This window comes from Cnephaeus nilssonii (genome assembly GCF_951640355.1).
Source record: "Cnephaeus nilssonii genome assembly, chromosome: 7".
Taxonomy (NCBI): domain Eukaryota; kingdom Metazoa; phylum Chordata; class Mammalia; order Chiroptera; family Vespertilionidae; genus Cnephaeus; species Cnephaeus nilssonii.
The window spans coordinates 9402096-9415865 of NC_137078.1; the positions used below are offsets into that span (position 1 = coordinate 9402096).

The 13770-nt window shown below is 42.3% G+C and overlaps 1 pseudogene across 1 annotated transcript; it reads left to right on the forward strand.

The window, feature by feature from the left end:
- Positions 1 to 9329: 9329 nt before the first annotated feature.
- Positions 9330 to 12902, forward strand: LOC307102733 (major facilitator superfamily domain-containing protein 8-like; annotated as a pseudogene). The gene is made up of 2 exons: positions 9330 to 9349; positions 11516 to 12902. The product of its transcript is annotated as a major facilitator superfamily domain-containing protein 8-like (transcript).
- Positions 12903 to 13770: the final 868 nt, after the last annotated feature.

The following is a 13770-nucleotide window of genomic DNA, read 5'->3' on the forward strand; positions in this document are numbered from 1 at the left end:
TATGTAGAGGTCAAAAGGCTTTCTTTCCAAAGGGCAGGGAACCCATCAGGGTTCTGAGGGGGAGCAGCTCTGGTCAGAGTCTGAGGCCTGTGAGCGCGGCGTCTCTGTAGCTAGTGTATGTGAGGTTTTCCCAGATAAATTAGCTTTGCTCTTCCCCTTAAGGTTCCAGTAGCTGACCAGAAACTACATGAAATTTCTTCTCACTTATTTTTATAAATTAAAGTCATATTTGAGGTCTATTTTAAAAGATAATGGGTTATTGCAGAGAATTTTTTAATGAATGTTTTTATAAATTGACTTTCAGAGGTCTTTTTTCTTTAACTTTTCTATGGAAAATAAGAAAATTTTAGACCTACCAAAGGGCCAGCAGAAGGACAAAATCCTCTCAGAAAAACAGAGGAGACCTCCGCCTTTACCCTGCTCCTCCCCTGCCTTTGTTGCACCCAGTCCCACACTGAACTCTGCAAACACGACTGGAGCTTACAGAAGGTTCTACTACTACTCCACAGTTTAAATATTAACAAGCATGTAAAGCCACTGGGGGTAAGAGCCCAAAGCCTGTATTAAGAAGCAAGCCTAGGCTGGATTCAGTAATTGCTTCTTACGCAACGTCAAGGCCTCAGTCATAGCTTTCTGAAAATTACACACTTCTAGCAGTTCTGGCATGAGGGCCCAGCTCTGCCTGGGTTGCATAACACTCTTCATAGCATGGCAATTAGTCATAAAGAAGCAGAACAAAGGGCCATTCTGACCACGGAGACACTCTAATGTTGTCCGCATTTGCTCTCCAGAAAGGACACATTTCTTGCACATCTTCTCCTGCGAGAGTGTCAATGGGATTAGGAAGGAGAGTTGAGATATGTGTGTGTGGAAGTGGGGGTGGGGGACAATGTGTCAAAGAGTTTGCTGCAGAGCACAGACCTGGTGAGGGTTTTCTGTTCCTGCTGCTGTGCTTGTTGTTGCCACTGTGTTCAATTTCCAGGAGTCACAGGTGTGCCCTCCTGACCACACTGGCCACAGCTCACCAACTGGGACCCAACCTCCCTCTGGTTTCCAGTCCTATCTCAGCTTCTCCTTGTTAGCAAAACCACTGTCCTCATGGGTCGCATTTTTTCATCAGGCTAAATATTTATGAAACCAGGCTCCTAAATTATTGCTGCCCTGGTTGCCTAACTAAATGAATTCATAGAACCTGAATTTTAGGGCTAGAGATCTAGCTTTAGAAATAATCTAGTCTAGTCAACTGATGTTACAGATAAAGAAACTGAGGCCAGAGAAGGCAGGAGGTAAGCTTAGTTATAGACATTTTTGGGCCCTAATGAAAGCACTCGGATTTACCTTTATTCTTGGAGTACATGGCTAACCTCGTATGCTTTCTTTGTCTCCTATATGAATTCAGTGTCTGTTTAAATCCTCCATTCAACCTGTTTGTACACCTGGAAAACTCCGCCTTGTGTAGGTACAAGGGAATAACCACGGCAATACTGCAGCCTGCAGGTAAGTTTAGAGATAATAGCAGTACACCTGGACAGAGCTGCCTGACAGCACAGGGCCCAGGTATTCTGACAGCTCAAGCCCTGCAAAAATAGTGTGCACAAAGAAATTGAGTGGAGAGATGGCATCAAAGGGGCAGACTTTGGGTTTGGACTGAAATGATGGTGCCAAAGGCATAGTTTGCTATTCAGAATTATATTTGCCAAAGTTAACTCAGGAAAAAGTTTAATTTCTCACAATATTGTCAAGAGAATTTAGCCTTTTCACTTGTGCTTTATAGATGAGGCCCATCAGGGTAGAAATGGCCCATGGGCCATCCTGTCTCACTCCTCTGCCCACAGCAGCCATCTCTGGATCATGGCTCTTGCTAATCAATGAGAGTTACTCCAAGTTGGTGAGGAAAAAATAGTCTTTCACATCAAACACATGGCCCCTGGGTCAAAGTGTGACAAGCCAAGATCAGGGAGCCCCATGGATGCTAAAAGTCCAGAATTTAATCAGTCTCAACATGTCTTTAAGAACTGAATAGGGGAATGCAAGCAGATACTCAAGTGACAGAGAGTTTCAATGGATAGCCAGCTGTGCCCCAATGGTGCCAGTTAATGGATTAACATCAAGTTGCAGAAAAGTCTCTAGCAACAGGTCAAAAAATTCCTTTGCACCACATTTTCCTTCCTATCTCTCAAATGTCACCTTTTCTCTGGCCACCCTATCTAAAAGTGCAAAACATCCCTCCCTCTCTTCCTATCTCTCTTGCCTGCTTTATTTTTCTCCTTGGCACTTATCATTACCACACCATACATGTAACTTATTTATCTTTGCTTAGTATCTGTCTTCCCTACTTCAATGAAAGCTCCAGGAGAACAGAGATTTCTTTGGTTTTGTTCACCGCTGTATTCCCTAAGCTTAGAAAAGTGTCTAGCATATGGTACAGTACTCAATGTACAGTCACTCATCAACATATGGATGGATGGATGGATGGATGGATGGATGGATGGATGGATGGATGAGTGGATGGATGGATGGATGGATGGATGGATGGATGGATGGATGGACGAATGAAAGGGATGGATGGATGGATGGATGGATATAGCATGATTATCTGATGTGAAGATACCATAAACCTAGGAGAGTTGGGGAAAATATTAGATGACAAAGTCAACAACCAAAATTATCTTGACAGGTGAGAATGATAGTCTGAAGCTAGCAAATGGACTTTAACAGCCTGTGTAAATCAATCCCACACTTAGATTTCAGAAAAACAATTGCACAAGAACAAGATGGAAAAGATAATGTGGCTAAATAATAGCACGTGCAAAACTGACAGGGTTTCAGGTGACTGCCAGCTCAATCTGAGTCCAAAATAAAACCAGCCTGTCAAAAAGTGTCATCTTTGGTATCACCACTAATTAAAATAATAATAATTTTCAGTATACAAGTCTGCCCCTATAATCCTTCTTTTCATACATACATGCAACACACATGTGAACACACACAGCCTGACTAGTGAGAATGAAGATGAGAAACCACCTAAATGTCCATCAACAGGAAACTGGTTAAATAGCAAAGGAAATCTATGCCATGGAATACAAAACAGTCTTTCAATAAAAATGGAAACATTCTTAATGTACTGATTTGGAGCAGTCTCTAAAGCAGGTACGTAAGTGGGGGAAAGAATCATTTAACAAAAAAGGAAATAAAGGACAATTTTTATTAGATTTAATTTAGAGCCTTGCTGCTACTCAGGGTGATCTCTAACCATGAGTGTGGGCTTCATCTGAGAGTTTGTTATAAATGTCACTATCTAAGTGTTCAGCCCAATTGATACAATCCCAGCCTCAGCCGCACATTCTCCTCCAAGGATACACAATCGGCAAAGTTTATTTCAAAATAACCCAGGTATCTTTCTAAACAAATGGTTACTGAAACATAGCATGGTACCTCTTTCACCTGTCAGAGTTAGGAAATGGACGAAGGCACCATGCAGTACTGAGGTCAGAGTGGGAGCCCACCCAGCATGGAGCAATCAGCTTGTGCTGCTCATCTCCTCTTCCTAGAATTAACAATATCTAGGTTGACTTTCTCCTCCTCAGTCACATGCCCAACCTTGGCAAAGATGTGTAGCTTTGTGATGGTTACCCATCATTATTTTAGGGCCAGAAGCAAAGCACATATCCCAGCATTGTGCAATATGGAGTTCAGATGGGATCTTATTCCTGCTTTTCAGTTCCTGGCAGAGGGATGGTCCACATTGTTTATGAGGCTGCTATGGGTCTGAGAGGTCCCATTAATTCAGCAGCATCCTACAGGACCTAGTCCAGTGATCAAAAGTCCCCACTCTAGAAGACAGATCTTTTAAAGAAAAAAATGTTAAAATCTTTCTGAATCACTTCAAATATAATCAAGATCTGTTAGATTTAACTATGAGAAGAGCAGTGCTAATTCTATGAAATATAATAAAGGATCTGTCAAATCATGAGTTTACAAAACTCTAGAAGGTACAGGCCATATGTTCAATCAGGAAGTGTGTGAAGCTGGGAGAGATGTACAACTTTGGTGTAAAACCCAGGTGAGGGTTTTCCAACACGTCTTTGTCACTTACTGCATTTCTTTCATCACAAAAAACCCACCCATTTTCTATTCAATTTTAATGTTTTGATATTGGCATGTGGATATTTATTGTGTAGTGTATTCTTTCTTTCTGAAAAACTATACTTACCTCCAAGATTTATTCTTAAGTGGAAAAAGCAAGATATAGAGTAATGTGTCAGGATACTACCATTTTCATAAAGGTGGGGCATAAGCACACAATACACACAGGTGTGTGAGGGTGATTCCAGGTCGTGGTGATAGGGAACACAAGTGGCAAGGACACATTTCATCAAGTGATTTTGTTCTTTTTTAACTTGGCACCATGTGTAAGCATCATCTAGTCAAAATTAAATTTAAATTATAAGTAAATGAAATACCTTTTTACCTTAATTACCATGCAATTTTATGCCTTATTTTACCAATATTTACTCCCAGGACTACAGAAGTGGTCATACTGCTTTTCACTCTACAGTAGTCCAACCTTGCTCACCTGTAGAATGTTAAAGTCTAAATTTCATACTTTCAAAAAGCACATTTGCTGTTTATATAATAAAGTTAATTCCCTGTCTTTTCTTCTTCCTCAAAATCAAAAACAAGTCAAGAAAATTCTAGTCTCTAGGATCAAATGCTCCATTATTACTTCAAAATCTCAGTATGTCTCCAGGTCATTCTTGTCTGTAAACCATGTATTTCTGTGCATCAGCTCCTCAGCCACATTCCTCTGTCCAGTGAGAAGAGCCTGTACCAGCAAATGGCAGGTGAATTCAAGAGAATGTTCTAAGTACTAATCCTATATATCCTATATAATAAGGGGGTAATATGCACATTGACCGTCACTCCAACACACAAGATGGCCACCCCCATGTGGTCAAAGATGGCTGCTCCCATGTGGACACAAGATGGTTTGTAGGGGAGGGCAGTTGTGGGCAATCAGGCCAGCAGGGGAGGGCAGTTGGGAGGGACCAGGCCTGCAGAGGAGGGCAGTTGGGGGTGACCAGGCCAGCAGAGGAGGGCAGTCGGGGGCAACCAGGCCTGCAGGGGAGGACAGGTGGGGGGACACAGGCCAGCAGAGGAGGGCAGTTGGGGGCTACCAGGCCTGCAGGGAAGGGCAGTTGGGGGAGACCAGGCCTGCAGAAGAGGGCAGCTGGGAGGGGCAAGACCTGCAGGGGAGGGCAGTTGGGGGGGGGGACCAGTCCTGCAGGGGGAACCAAGCCTGCAGGGGAGGACAGTTGGCGGTGACCAGGCCTGCAGGGGAGGGCAGTTAGAGGTGACCAGGCCAGCAAGGGAGGACAGTTAGGGGCAATCGGGCCAGCAGGGGAGAACAATTAGAGGTGACAAAGATGGCAAGGGAAGGAAGTTAGGGGTGACTGGGCCAGCAGGGGAGGGCAGTTGGGGGCAACCAGGCTTGCAGAGAAGAACAGTTAGGGGCAACCAGGCCTGCAGGGGAGGGCAGTTGGGGGTGACCAGTCTGGCAGGGGAGGGCAGTTAGGGGCAACCAGGCTGGCATGGGAGCAGTTAGGTGTTGATAAGGCTGGCAGGGGAGTGGTTAGGGGGTGATAAGGCTGGCATACAGAGCAGTTAGGGCAATCAGGCAGGCAGGCAGGGGAGCAGTTGGGAGCCTGGATTGTGAGAGGGATGTCTGACTGCCCATTTAGGCACAATCAGACATCCCTCGAGGGGTCCCAGATTGCAGAGGGTGCAGGCTAGGTTGAAGGACACACACACACACACACACACACACACACACACACACACACACGTGCACAAATTCAGGGCCTCTAGTTCAGACAATAAAAGTTGTTTATTCATCTCATTAAAACTGCAGCAGTAGGTGGAGGACTTTCAGTTTCTGGTCTGGCATGTAAAGAGTTTGGAAGTCATTACCTCTGTCCTCACAAAAAGAAAAAACTGAACCAACTGAAAATCAATAGCTTTTCTTAGAGCCATCAGACAGCTGCTATCACAGGGAAAACTGCTGCCCCTGAAACTGGAGAGATAGACAGGCAGGTACAGAGGCTCACAGCTCACTGGAGAGAAGCCCAGGAGCATAAACCCAACATTGAAGCTAGAACCAGTTTCTTTTCCCAGTGCATCATGGCAGTTTTCAACAAAAAATTACAAGGCATATTAAAAAGACAAAAGAGTTCAAAGAGATAGAGCTGGTACCAGAACCAGACCCAGATGTGTTAGAGATGTTGAAATTATATGCCTAGGAATTTAAAATAACTATCATTTATATGCTGAGGACTCATATGGAAAAAGTGGGAAACATTCAAAAAAAGATGGGCAATGCAAGAAAAGAGATGGCAACTAAGAAAAATTCAAAAGAAAATAGTAGAAATAAAAGATACTGTAACTTCAATGAAAAATGCCTTTGAAGAGTTCATCAGTAAACAAAACACAGCCCAGGAAAAAAATCAGTGAGCTTGAAGAAATGTTGATAGAAATTTCTAACACTGAAATGTAGAGATGAACATAATGAAAATGATAGAACAGAATATGCCAGAACTGTGGTACCATTACAAAAGATGTAATGTACACAAAATGGAAATACCCAGAGGAGGAGATAGAGGTAGAGAGGGAGAGAGAAAAGGGGGAGAGGGAGGGAAGACAGAAGGGAGTGAGGAGGAGAGAGAGGGAGGGAGAAAAGGAGGTGGAGGAGGGGGAGGAGAAGGAGGAGGATGAGAAAGAGAAGAGAGAGGAAGAAAAGTAATATTTGAAGCTAATAATAATTTCTAAAGACCTGGAGTAGCTGTACTAATTTCATAGAAAGCAGATTTCAGAGCAAGAAAAATTATCAGAGGTACAAGAGGCATAACAGAATAATTAAGGGTCAATTCTACAAGAACATATAACAACCGCTAGTGTGTATGTGCCTAAAAATGATGTCAAAATACATGAGGCAAACATATAACTGCAAGGAGAAATAGGCAAACCGCTCTCAGATGGGATGCTTCCATACCCCTCTCTCAGTAACTGAACAATGCAGCAGGCAGAGGGTGGGGGAAAGGGGGAGAGATCAACCAAAGGACTTGTGTGCATGCATATAAGCCTAACCAGCGGTCACGGACAACAGGGGGGTGGGGGCATGTGTGGGGAGGGGTTTGGGATGGGAATGGGGGGATGAGGACAAATATGTGATACCTTACTCAATAAATAAATTTAAAAAAAGAAAATTACTTTATATCTTAGTTGAACATCTCATTCTGATAACTGATTTACTCTAGCCCTCCATTTTCACACTTTGCCTAGAAAAATAAAAACATTTTGAAAGAATGTCTTCCCATACTAGCAGGTAGCAGCTGTGCATCACTGCAGGTTGCCCAGGACCAAACCAGAGAGTCGGACCTGCATTACCACCATTTGTCCACCATCCAGAACTGTAATGTCAGTGCTGACATGTACACATAAGGAACTGTTGGACATTAAAATTGGGTCTCAAAAGAACTGTTGGTCCAGAAAGAAACTCACTACAGACTGATTCATTTGCCTGTCACCATAACCATTATTGCTTGTCTCATTTTCGGTTCTTATAAGTGTATCTCTAATAGCACATGATCTCACTCATCTAGGGGAAATAATGAACAACATAGACTGATGAACAAGAACAGACCCAGAAATAAGGAGGCATGGATCAGACTGTCGGGCCTCAGAGGGAGGGTAGGGAAGGGTGGGGGTAAAGGGGAGAGATCAACCAAAGGACTTGTGTGCAAGCATATGAGCCTAACCAGCGGTTAAGGACAACAGAAGAGTGGGGGCATGTGTGGGGAGGGGTGTGGGATGGGAATGGGAGGATGAGGACAAATATGTGATACCTTAATCAATAAAGAAATTTAAAAAAAAGAAATTTTTTTAAAATGCAGCAGGCAGAGACACAAAGAACACAGTACAACTGAACAGCACCATCAGTGATGGAGGATTTAATGGACATCTGTAGACTACTTCATCTAACAACTGCAGAATACATATTCTTCTCAAGCTCACATGGACCATATACAAAGATAGATCACATTATGAGCTATAAAGTACACTTTCATGAATTAAAAGAATAGAAATAACACAAAGCATGCAATCAGACCACAATGGAATTAAACTGAAGATCAGTAATGTAAAGACAGCTGGAGGCCTAAGATCATGTTATCATTTAATACATATAGAAAAAGCATTTGATGAAATCCAACGCTCATTCATGACTAAAACTCTCAGAAAACTAGAGAGGGAAATTTTCCCAACTTGATAAAGAACATCTACAAAAACCTACTGCTAAACCTATACTTAATGGTGAGAAACTTTGTATTTTCCTACTAAAAATCAGAAACAAGGCCAAGATGTCCTCTCTCATGACTCCTTTTGCATACTGTATTGCTCTAGCTGTACAATAAAACAAGAAAATAAAATTAAAAGTATATTGATTAAGAAAGAAACCTATTTTTTTAAGATTACATAATTGTCTATATAGAAAATCTCAATCCACAAATAAGTTCTGCAACTAATAAACAATTTACAAGGTTATAGGTACAAGGTTAATACACAAAAAAAGTCGACTGTTTTCCTTTAAAACAATGACAAACAATTGGAATTTTATATTAAAACACCATTTATATTAACACAAAATATAATGAAATAGTTATAAATCCAACAAATGTATCCCAACTTTATATGAGAAAAACTATAAAACTCTGACAAAGAAATGAAAGAAAACCTAAATGGAGAGAAATTCTATGTGCAGTGATAGGAAGACTCAATATTGTTAAAATGTCAGTTCTTCCTAACTGGATCTATATATTCAATGCAATCTCAATCAATATCAGAGAAACTTACTTAGGGATATCAAAAAGTTGATTCTAAAGTTTATTTGGAAAGGCATAAGACCCAAAACAACCAATGCAATATTAAAAGAAAAGAACAAAGTAAGAGGACTGACAGTATTCAACTTGAAGGCTTCCTATGAAGCTACATACAATAGTAATCAAGACAGCATAGTATTGGTGAAAGAATAGACAATTAGAATAATGGAACATAATAGAGAGCCCAGAAATAGACCCACGCAAATATAGTCAAGTTTGACAAAGAAGCAAAGGCAATTAAATGGAGAAAGCAGAGTATTTTTAATAAATGGTGAAGAGTGAAATCGGCATCATAGCAGAATGAGACCACTTTACTTCCACCCTTAAGTTACAACTCAGATAACTACAGTTCAACAAGGATGCCCTGCTCAACACACAAATATATCTGAGAGATCCATGCATCGAGACATCGGAAGGTAAGCATATCAGAATAAGCAGAGGAAGCAGGATGGGGGTAAACAGAGATGAGGTCTGCAGATTCAGTCCAGTGCCTACTGCTCCCAAGCTGACATGGTAGCGGTGTAGGGGTTAGGCTGCAGCCCTTACACAGAAACTGAGGGTAGGTGGAATAGAACAAACATTCTGGCCTAAGTAGCCCACTGCAGGTATAGCTAGTGACAAGCAGATACACAGCACAGTGGTGTGGCTGCTGTGGACTAGCAGCAGCCATTGTTCGCAAGAAAGGAAAGCCACAGACTCAAGAAGTGGCCTCACTCACACCCCACCCCCACTTCCCCCAACACTCAGGGTAGAACCCAGTAAAGGCAACAGAGGCGTCTCGGGATATCACAGAACAGCAGGCGGTCTCTGGTTGCAAGGAGGCAGCTCTGAAAACAGACCCGAAGCCCCATCACATGCCACATCCCACCACAGGAATAGAACCCGAGACAGAGGAAACACAGACACAGAGAGGAGGCCACCACCTTGGGGAATACAGGGCATATTCCATGACCAAGGCAACACTGCCCACTGAGATCCCAGAGGTACCAGTAAAGTAAACAGAAACTTGCCCTATAGCACCACCTACTGGAAAACAAAAGAAAATCCTCTGCTTATTAACCTGCTGAATTAAGAGCGAAACAGTACCAGTGACCTCACTTTTGGGAATGTCACCTAAGAATCCTGAGACACCCATCAGAAAGAATATATGCAATCCTATGTTCATAACAGCATTATTTACAATAGCCAAGATCTGGAAACAGCCCAAGTGTCCATCAGTGGACAAATGGATAAAACAACTCTGGTACATTTACACAATGGAATACTATACAGTTGCAAAAAAGAAGGATCTCTCACCATTTGAGAGAGCATGGTTGGACCTGGAGATTATTATGTTACGTGAAATAAGCCAATATGAGAAAGACAAATATCACATGATTTCACTTATTTGTGGAATCTAATGAACAAGATGAATTGACCAATAAAATAAGACCCAAAGCATGGAGGCATGGAACAGACTGACATACCTTGATGTGGGGTTGGAGAGATGAGGATAGATAAACCAAAGAACTTATATACTTACTAGTGGCCCGGTGCATGAAATTCGTACATGGGGGGGGTATCCCTCAGCCTGGACTGCACCCTCTCCAATCTGGGATCCCTCGAGGGATGTCCCAAAGGGATCAGGCCTAAACTGGCAGTCGGACATCCCCCTTGCAATCCGGGACTGCTGGTTCCTAACCGCTCACCTGCCTGCCTGCCCGATCACCCCTAACCACTCTGCCTGCTGGCCTTCTTGCCCCCAACTGCCCCCCCCAACCGACCTGCTCACCCCAAACTGTCCCCCCTGCCGGCCTGATGGCCCCCAACTGCCCCTCCTGCCAGCCTGCTCTCCCCCAACTGCCCTCCCCTCCTGGCCTGATTGCCTCTAACCACCTCTGCCTCGGCCCCGCCACCATGGCTTTGTCCAGAAGGACTTCCGGAAGGTCTCCTGGAAGGTCTCCCGGTCTAATTAGCATATTACCCTTTTATTAGTATAGATATGCATAGCCCATGGACATAGGCAATAGGCTGGTGAAGACCTGGGTGGGGGTGGGTAGGGACTGCGAGGATGGGGATAAACGGGAGACATCTGTAATACTATCAACAATAAAAAATATACATTTTTAAAAAATTCAATAAAATGGGTATAGAAGGAAAGTACCTCAACATAATAAAGGCTATATATGACAAACCCTCAGCTAAATCAAGTTCAGTGGTGAAAAACTGCAAACTTTTCCTTTAAAATTGGGAATAAGATAAGGATGCCCACTCTCACCACTTTTATTCAACATAGTAATGGAAGATGTAGTCAAAGCAATCAGGCAAGGAAAAAGAAAAGGCATCCAAATTGAGAATGAGATGTAAAACTGTCATTATTTGCTGATAACATGATTCTATATATAGGAAACCCTAGGAGCAGATGTGGGAGGAAGCCGCACTCACCCTCCTGCACCCCTGGTAATGACCACTTTATTGGCATTACTAATCCTGGGCAAGGCAAGGAGTGCCAGGACAGTAGTGGAAGCTGGTGGCCTTTCTCGAGAGACCTGGAGAAAATGGGATATTATACAAACTGAGGAGCATTTTAAGAGCTGATGAAGTGTAGGATTTTCTATTGTGATAATGCCAATATGGCCCTATCTCCAAAAGATTGATCAAACCTCCAATGTGAGTTTTTTGGTGGCTGGGTTATTGTTTAATTTAGTCTTGGCCAAATGGTAATTTTACCTACATTTGATTTGTGGTCTAATTATTGATCAAGAAAAGAATCTCTCATTGTGTCTACCTTCATTTCTTGTGTCCACCTTCATTTCCACCTTCATGGCAGTGTCCACCAATTGCCTCTGTTTGTCCATGTCTTAGCTTCTCATAATAAATAGTACATATTGGTCGCTAATGAATTAGTGGGATTCGGAAATATAGCAGTTATTAGATCACATATTGCTGGTGCTACTTTCCTTCAGGAAAGAACAAATTCCATGGCAAACACAAGTGCACGTCAAGTACTAGGTTTTATTCCAGTTTTCAGAACTGTTTCACACTTATGGAGAAAAGGGTGTGGCATGAAGACTGTAAAGCTGCAGATAAACATGTATACAGCACCAGTTTTACTTCGTGCCTTCCTGGGAATTTTAAATATTTTTCTGAGTCTTACTATTTTAAAAGAACATCGTGTGAATAACTCAGGACAGCAGTGTAAAAATATTAATTTTGAAGAAGCAAGTACAGATGAAGTTCAGGTTCCCCAGGGACATATTGATCAAGTTGCTGTTGGAACTACCAAGGTTCTGTTTTCCATGGTTCTATCTTTGCTCCTTTGGAAGCCATCCTTACTCCATTAATAATAGATATGTATGCCTGGACTTGAGAACAGGCTGTGCTATGTGATGGAATATACTTGCTGCTCTTGGAGTTGAGGCAGTTATTATTTTCATGGAGATTAAATTACTTTCCAAAAGACTGCCTAGTGTGCTATTCTACTGGGAGGGCTCATTGTTGTCTGGGTTGACTTCTTCAACTTGTTACCTTGGGGAAATCACTTTCCCAAAATACAGTGGGAAGATTTATATAACAATTGAATCCCTAAGACCACATTTGGGGAAATGATTGTTACTCTTTGGAGTTTTCCAAGAGAAGATCACAGTGAAGGACCAACTGGTTGCCCAATTGAACAAGCTTGGTGCCTCTACATCCCCATGATCCATGTGGCCCAGTTCCTCACATCAGCTGTGCTAACTGGGATAGGCTATCCATCCCACATTGTCATATACATTATATTAAAAAATTCTGGGACCAAAACCTCAGAGTCTGTACATGGGCTGGTTAATAGCTTCTGTAAGTGCATCTTGGATTCTTGAACCTGTGTACATCAGCCAAGTGTGCACTCGCTGGGGCCCACGATGGGCAGTCAGCCTGGTGTGTGGAATAGTGGTGTTCACCCTCACTCTCCTGGGAGTGGTTTACAAGGACTCGTTGCTTTTTCTCTAAGGCATGGATGGATTAAAGGGTAACCCAACTAACTAACAATGGGATGTACTTGCTGGGTGGGATTTCCTTTATATTACTAAGGCTTTGCTAAACAATCGCTATGAGTAAGTTTCTAAAAGTCAGGATTTGGATATCATATATTTTGTTCAATTTTATTTTTTTATTGATTAAGGTATTACATATGTGTCCATATCCATTCATTGCCCTCCCCCCACCCCACTCCCATATATGCCCTCACCCCCAGGGTCTTGTGTCCATTGGTTATGCTTATATGCATGCATACAAGTCCTTCGGTTGATCTCTTACCTCCCTACCCCCTCCCCAACCTTCCCGCTGTAATTTGACAGTCTGACCGATGTTCTCTTCCTCTGTGTCTATCTTTTTGTTCATCAGTTTATGATGTTCTTTATTATCCATAAATGAGTGAGATCATGTGGTATTTTTCTTTCACTGACTGGCTTATTTCACTTAGAATAATGCTCTCCAGTTTTATCCATGCTGCTGCAAATGGTAAGAATTCCTTCTTTTTATAGCAGCGTAGTATTCCATTGTGTAGATGTACCACAGTTTTCTAATCCACTCATCTGCTGATGGGCACTAAGGCTGTTTACAAATCTTAGCTATTGTAAATTGTGCTTCTATGAACATAGGAGTGCATATGTCCTTTCTGATTGGTGTTTCTAGTTTCTTGGGATATATTCCTAGAAGTGGAATCACTGGGTCAAATGGGAGTTCCATTTTTAGTTTTTTGGTTTTTAAAAATATATATTTTATTGATTTTTTACAGAGAGGAAGGGAGAGGGATAGAGAATTAGAAACATCAATGAGAGAGAAACATCGATCAGCTGCCTCCTGCACTGGGGATGTG